At 39.9% G+C, this 7013-nt stretch overlaps 1 long non-coding RNA gene across 1 annotated transcript; it reads right to left on the bottom strand.

Annotated features, from left to right (window-relative positions):
- Positions 1-2354: 2354 nt before the first annotated feature.
- Positions 2355-5923, bottom strand: LOC138958047 (uncharacterized). The gene is made up of 2 exons (XR_011453273.1): positions 5254-5923; positions 2355-4072 (listed from the first exon to the last, which is right to left on the bottom strand). It is a non-coding gene; the product is annotated as an uncharacterized lncRNA (long non-coding RNA).
- Between the last annotated feature and the right edge of the window lie 1090 nt (positions 5924-7013).

Raw genomic sequence — 7013 nt, 5'->3', positions numbered from 1 at the left:
GTATGAACATCTCGACTTTCGCTACAGGTAGAAACGTAAATGTTTGATACGACCGTATGAACATCTCGACTTTCGCTACAGGTAGGAACAGGCTAAATGTTTGATACGACCGTATGAACATCTCGACTTTCGCTACAGGTAGAAACGTAAATGTTTGATACGACCGTATGAACATCAGTTGTTACACACATTACATATTAGACCGTGCCGTTTGTTACATCTCGACTTTCACTACAGGTAGGAACAGGCTAAATGTTTGATACGACCGTATGAACATCTCGACTTTCGCTACAAGTAGGAACAGGCTAAATGTTTGATACGACCGCACGTACCAAACTTCCAAGCTACACACCAAATGCTCAATCGACACAGACACAGACACAAAAGGAATCTAAGTGCGGACAGAAGGACAAACAAACAAACAAACAAACAAACAAAGAAAAAAACAGACAAACAAACAAACAAACAAACAAACAAACAAACAAACAAACAAACAAACAGACAGAGTAAAACCAAATTTACGGGGACCAAAATAAAATTGCCTTATACAACAGAAAAACAAGCAAATACTCACACCATTCCATAAACCACACACGCCAGACCAAGTGAGGCAGTGGCCACATTTTTGGAACTTTTTTTTTTTAATTTGTGCCTTTGAATACTGGAAAATCTGAGGTTAGCTTTCACATGCCGAGAAGAAATGGATCTGATGTCAAAAGCGAAATACTTGATTTTTTCCCCAGTGGCAATGATATGGTGGTGCTGTGGTGGTTCGGTGTGTATATGCGTATTTGTGTGTGTGTGTGTATGTGTGTGTGTGTGTGTGTGTGTGTGTGTGTGTGTGTGTGTGTATGTTTGCATGTGTGCGTTTGTGTGTGTGTTTGTGTGTGTGTGTGTGTGTGTGTGTATGCGTATGTGTGCGTGAGTGTGTTTGCATGTGTGCGTCTGTGTGTGTGTGTGTGTATTTGTGTGTTTGTCAATGTATGTGTGTGTGTGTGTGTGTGTGTGTGTGTGTGTATGCTTGTGTCTGTTAATGTGAGTGTGCGTGCGCCTGTTTGTATCAGTGCGTGTGTGCGTGTGTGTGTGTGTGTGTGTGTGTGTGTGTGTGTGTATGTGCGTGTGTGTGTGTGTGTGTGTGTGTGTGTGTGCGAGTGTGCGTGCGTAGCCTGTGCGTGTCAGTGCGTGTGTGTGTGTGTGTAAACAGTGCACTCTTTTAAATTGTTGCTGCATTTCCCACATATCGTCACCATTACCGAAATATGACCGACTTACGATGATGTCTGAGGTTCTTACTTTCATTAAATCGTATCTTGTGTTTCCTCGACATTGCTAAAACATGTAGTTACAGCTTCTGCATCCCAGAACGAACCACAACTCGTTCTTCAGACTCCATCTGCTGAAGTGATTGCCTCCCTTACATTGCTACTCGTGCTCTTTGAAGCTCGAGTTTTGTCTTCATATTCCGAAAATTCAAAGGGAGAGCGAGCTTCATTTTCGGTAGAGTATGCGTCAGAAACAGTGAGGTCTTTGAAATTTTCTGTGAAGTTTGATCTCATCGCTTCGATGTTGCCCGAGATGTGTGTTACTGAATGACCCGTGAGGGTAACTTTAGCGGCGTTGTAAATTCATAGTGCTCTATCACTGAAGTTGCATTATTGACATATTTTTGACACGAATCCCTTTGATCAAACCAAAAAAATATTTATCGTGAAATTAATTGTCGGATTAAGCTCCAAAATTAAGCATTAATAATTAATTTGGTCGTTTGATCGAGAAAAATGATTGCCATGGGAGAGAAAACGCATTCGTAATATCGACAGAGTTGTCTCCCTTCCTTCCAAAAAATGCACCAAAATAGCTGTTGCCGATGTTTTCCTTCTTAAGGGGGGACAGGGTAGGCAAGCACTTTTTTTTTTTATTTTGGAAACAGCTTGCTGCTTGTTTGATTTTTGCAAGCAGAATAACCTAATTAAGGGAAACCATTTTAAATTTTGAGTGAAAAGCAATTTTTGGGGGTTTTATTCACCAAAATGTGAGAAAAACGTTATAAAATGTGCTTTTTTTAAAATGTTGCAGTTTGTGAACCAGTGCATGTTTTGATCCAATTTTTCTTCTTTGCAGCAATATGTGTGTGTTTAATAATTCTGTGTATCGAAAAGCATTTCTAAGCAATATATTATTTTAATTTAGCATTTTCAGTTACCGGTTCAGTTTTGATAAGAAAAATACATGAAATCCTAACTGTCAGACTCATAAAAACCCAACCAATGCACTGAACTCTTATTCCATACACAGAACTGATGCTGTACAACTCATAAACAACATATACAAAAACTGAACAAATCCATCAAGCCTTTCAAAAGTTGCAACATTTTAATTGTAGCGTTTTGTCTGAAAATTACATTCAGAGAAAACAGCATTTTAAAGATTTGAACCAGTACATAAAAAAACCAGTAGCACAGTGCACCCTGAATTCATATGATTTTATCAGAATGACCACTTTACTATGTAGGGAAAAGGATTTGACAATCAAATTATCAGGATTTTTTTTATATACATCATATGAAAACAGCCATCTTTGTTTGTACCGATATGAAAACATGAATCAGAACCAAACTGTCAGACTCATAAAAACCCAACCAATGCACTTAACTCTTATTCCATACACAAAACTGACGCTTTACAAATCATAAACAACATAAACAAAAATGAAACAAATCCATCAAGCCATTCAAAAGTTGCAACATTTTAATTACAGATGTTTGTCTGAAAATTACATTCAGAGAAAACAGCATTTGAAAGATTCCAACCAGTACCTCAAACTAGTAGCACAGTGCAGCCTGAATTGATATGTTTTTATAAGAATAACCACTTTACTATGATGGGGAAATGATTTGACGATCAAATTATCCAGACTTTTTTTTAAAAATCATTTGAAAACTCATCTATGTTAGTGCAGATATGAATCAAAACGAAACTGTCGGACTCATAAAAACACAAGGAATCCACTGTATTCTTATTCCATGCACAGAAATGGTGCTTCACAAATCATAAACAACATATACAAAATTGGAACAAATCCATCTTGCCATTCAAAAGTTACAACATTTTAATTACCACATTTTGTCTCAAATTACATGTAGAGAAAACAGCATGTAAAAGAGTCTCACTAGTACCCCGGTAAACTAGTACCACAGTAGAGCTTGAATTAATGGGGTGGTTTTTTTTTTAACCAGAATAACACTTTAACTATGAAGGGGAAATGATTTGATAATCAAATTATCAAATTTTTTTGATTTAAAAAAAAATTATATGAAAACATTAAAAAAGTCAATTATCTGTGTTTGTGCTGATATGAAAATATTGATCAGAACCAAACTGTCAGACTCATAAAAACCCAACGGATGCACTGATTTCTTATTCCATTGCATAGAAATGATGCTTCACAAATCATCAACAACATTACATAATTATATATACACAAATGGAACAAAGCTATCAAGCCATTCAAAAGTTGCAACATTTTAATTACAGTATTTCTGTGCTCAATCCTAACACTGCAGCAAATTTCTGTAAAGCTGAATGTCCCTTTCCATGTACCAACTTGGTCATACGCGGATTATTTAAAATGCAACTTTACCACCCGAAGCGTTGCAAACACCGGGAGAAGAGTAAACAACTGCAGACTTGAATGGACACTCATATGCACTCCAGATGCAGGGCCTGTGCAAATCCTTGGGCTGATGCATCACCTTCTTTCATAATCAGACTGCTATCAGACAAGCATTCAGTACAGGATATAAACCTTTCAGCAATAGATTGAGCTGATCAATGTTGACAAAAGCCCAACACATGTCAGCGGAGTGACGTTGCACAGTACCAGTATCCATATCTGCTTGTGATGGGTCAGAAGATGGCAAAGTATCTGTATCTTCTTATGGTTGGTCAGAAGATGGCAAAGCTGATGTTTCTGCTGTGGAAGAGGGTAGTTCCGGTTTAGCAAACTTTTCCATCAGGTCAATCTTTCTCCTCGCTGCCACCACAGGAGGACTGGCTCTCCCCTTGCTCCAACCTAATAAATACACAAACACTGATTTAATATTTGATACAACTGTCCATGGTTTTTGTTTGTAATAAGCTGCAAATTTTAAGACTCAATATAAACGTCAACAAGTGCTTGTACTTTATTTTGCAAATGACCATGTTACATGGGGTGTACCTCAACTTTTTGGCTAGGCTGGTAAATCAGAAATCCCAATCAGCCCCCAACCACTGAACCAGGCGGGTTTTCTTACAACCACCTCAGCGGCTCGTACCCACATATGTCGGTTGACGAACACACACACACAAAAGACATTCATTAATTGGCCCCTATCACAAAATGTACATGTCAAGTTTACTATGGGATTTGAGTAACCACACAATCACATACACACAGGAACTAATACTGAAACTAGCTGAATTATTTTCTTTCTTTCTTTCTTTCTTTTCATATTTTTCTTTTAAAATTAATTTATTTCATCACACTTGCTATGTATTTGCTTGTTTCTTGTCTGTTGTCTGTTTTGTGTGTGTGTGTGTGTGTGTGTGTGTGTTCTGTGTGTGTGTATACATTTTCAGATTTCCTAAACCTAGCACTGTTTGCAGGTGATCTTTATGCTTTTGATTCATGAGTTGCATCCCCAGTCCTTTAGTTTAACTCTTTTTTTTTCTTTGGTGAAGTAAATTGGATCTATTTTTTTTATTCCTTAGTTAATGGAAAAGATTTGACAACAATATTGCTGTCAATGATAGGTTGGTCAGCCATGCTGGTGTAAACCAATCCTTTAGAATTAGAGAACGCTCTCTAGTAGGGTACTTATTTTCCTACGGTCAATGACCAGAAACAGAAACTGTGTCAGTCGTACATCGCTCAGATGCTGCTTCTCAGTTTGACCCCAGACAAAGAATACTGATGACATGTTACACCATAGTAAGCTCTCAAGGACTGGCCAGCGAAGAACAATAAAATATGGGTTGTGAAGACGATATCACAGAGATGATCGAGGGAGGGAGGGGGGGGGGGGGGGGGGTGTGCGGCGGCGGCATGGTCAGTAAATTGGATCAAGAAACCCGCAAAATACTTCAGACACAAACTGTTTATCATTTACATGCAAACTCTAACACATTCTTACAACAACAACAACATAACGATGTGCAATAAATCACGTTGTCAAACAAACAAGATCGAAAAGAGAAAGAAGCAAAACCCACCTCGTCGAGTCAAGAATCTTAGAATGTCGTCTGCTCAAATACGATCATGTTGGTTCATTTCGGAGTGTTGTTACTTCCTTCTACTGTTCGCTGCTGCTGGTTCATCTTTCTCTGATATTTCTTGCCACTATGCCGAACATTTCCAATGTTAGGGTTGTTCTCCGCAGCTCAAAACTTTGAAAAATGCTGCTGAATCGGTGAAAACGTCATGGATTTGTTGACACCGGGGGACTGATAAGTTGTCTACTGCGCTTGCGCCAAATGCCTTTGACCTACATATATTTGCATATATTAATTCCGGGGTTTCGGTTGGAACGGATTCTCTCTCTTTGTGCCTATGTCAACGGAAATTCCCCAACGGTGATGACGTCATCTTGAAGAACGGAAATTTCCACACAGTTTGAACAGCGAAGGGTCATGTCATGTGCGCACATTTACCAGCACGGAGTATCCAAAGTTGACCATTTTTTCGATTTTTTTGATAAAACACAGACAAAAACAACAAAACATCGGTTTGAAAATGGTTTTATTTACATGAATACATGTCTAAAATGACAAAAGCAGATTACTGAATGCATTCCAGGATGTTCAAAGGTGTGAAAAATGCAACAACCCCAAAAAGGTGTATGAGACCAAAAATAACTCATTTTGCCTACCCGGTCTGCCCTTAAAGCCATCCTGTGAGTCTTGGCACGTGCAGTTGGTCTTGGTCAGGAGACTGGTGGTCAGCTTTCTCTCTGTCGTGTGCTTTGGTTGAAGAACCTGGCTGTTGTGATTCCGTGTCGACAGAAGTGCATGAAACTAGAAGTAGCTTATCACCATTACATCCAGTCGACAATGGCCCGTTGGTATTTCCCAAATAACCGATGTTACTAAAAATAGAATGAGTAGTTCTGGGAAATCGTTCATCAGAGGTACTCGATAATTATGCAAACGTTTTATAAATTCGATCTTCAATACCAGAATACATGACTTACAGAGCAGCGATGATGTTATTCATGTGAAAGTCAGGCCAGATCCCTCAGCCGTTAACGTCGTGACGTCAGACCTCTACAGGGCCGGACTAGGCTAAGAGGGGGGGGGGGGGGGGGGTTGTCAGTGGTGGTCCAGGGGGATATTCCCCCTGGGGGATATTTCCCCTGGGGGATGTTCCCCCTGAAGCTGATGGGTAGGTCATATTCTGAGATAGGAAAATGGTCTCTCGGCATAAAATAAACACTAATAAAAAATGTTTTAAATAAGTGAGGTACATGTTTTAGTTTAGGCTAGGGGGGGAGGGGGGTTGCGCAACCCCCATAACCCCCCCGGTAGTCCGGCCCTGCTCTACACTTTTAAGAGGCATTAATCGGCGGTACGCTACAACCATGACGTTGAACGGCTCTCTTCAGCGTTAACGTCGTGACGTCAGACCTCTACACTTTTAAGAGGCATTAATCGGCGGTACGCTACAACCATGACGTTGAACGGCTCTCTTCGGCCGTAAGTAGCCGTGATCTGCTCTTCTTCCGGCTTCGTTCATGGGCTTAAACTCCCACGTTCACTCACGTTTTTGCACGAGTGGATTTTAACGTGTATGACTGTTTTTAGCCCGCCATTCAGGCAGCCATACGCCGATTTAGGGGGAAGCATGCTGGGCATTTTCGTGTTTCTATATATAACCTACCAAACTCAGCCAGCGGTTACAGTACCTTTTCCGTCTTGTGCTTGCGTGTACACACGAAGGGGGATAAGGCACTAGCAGGTATGCACATACGTTGACC

The sequence above is a fragment of the Littorina saxatilis genome, linkage group LG2 (genome assembly GCF_037325665.1).
Source record: "Littorina saxatilis isolate snail1 linkage group LG2, US_GU_Lsax_2.0, whole genome shotgun sequence".
In the NCBI taxonomy this organism is placed as follows: domain Eukaryota; kingdom Metazoa; phylum Mollusca; class Gastropoda; order Littorinimorpha; family Littorinidae; genus Littorina; species Littorina saxatilis.
Note: the sequence above shows the minus strand (reverse complement) of the source record. Positions and strands in the feature narration are given on the sequence as shown.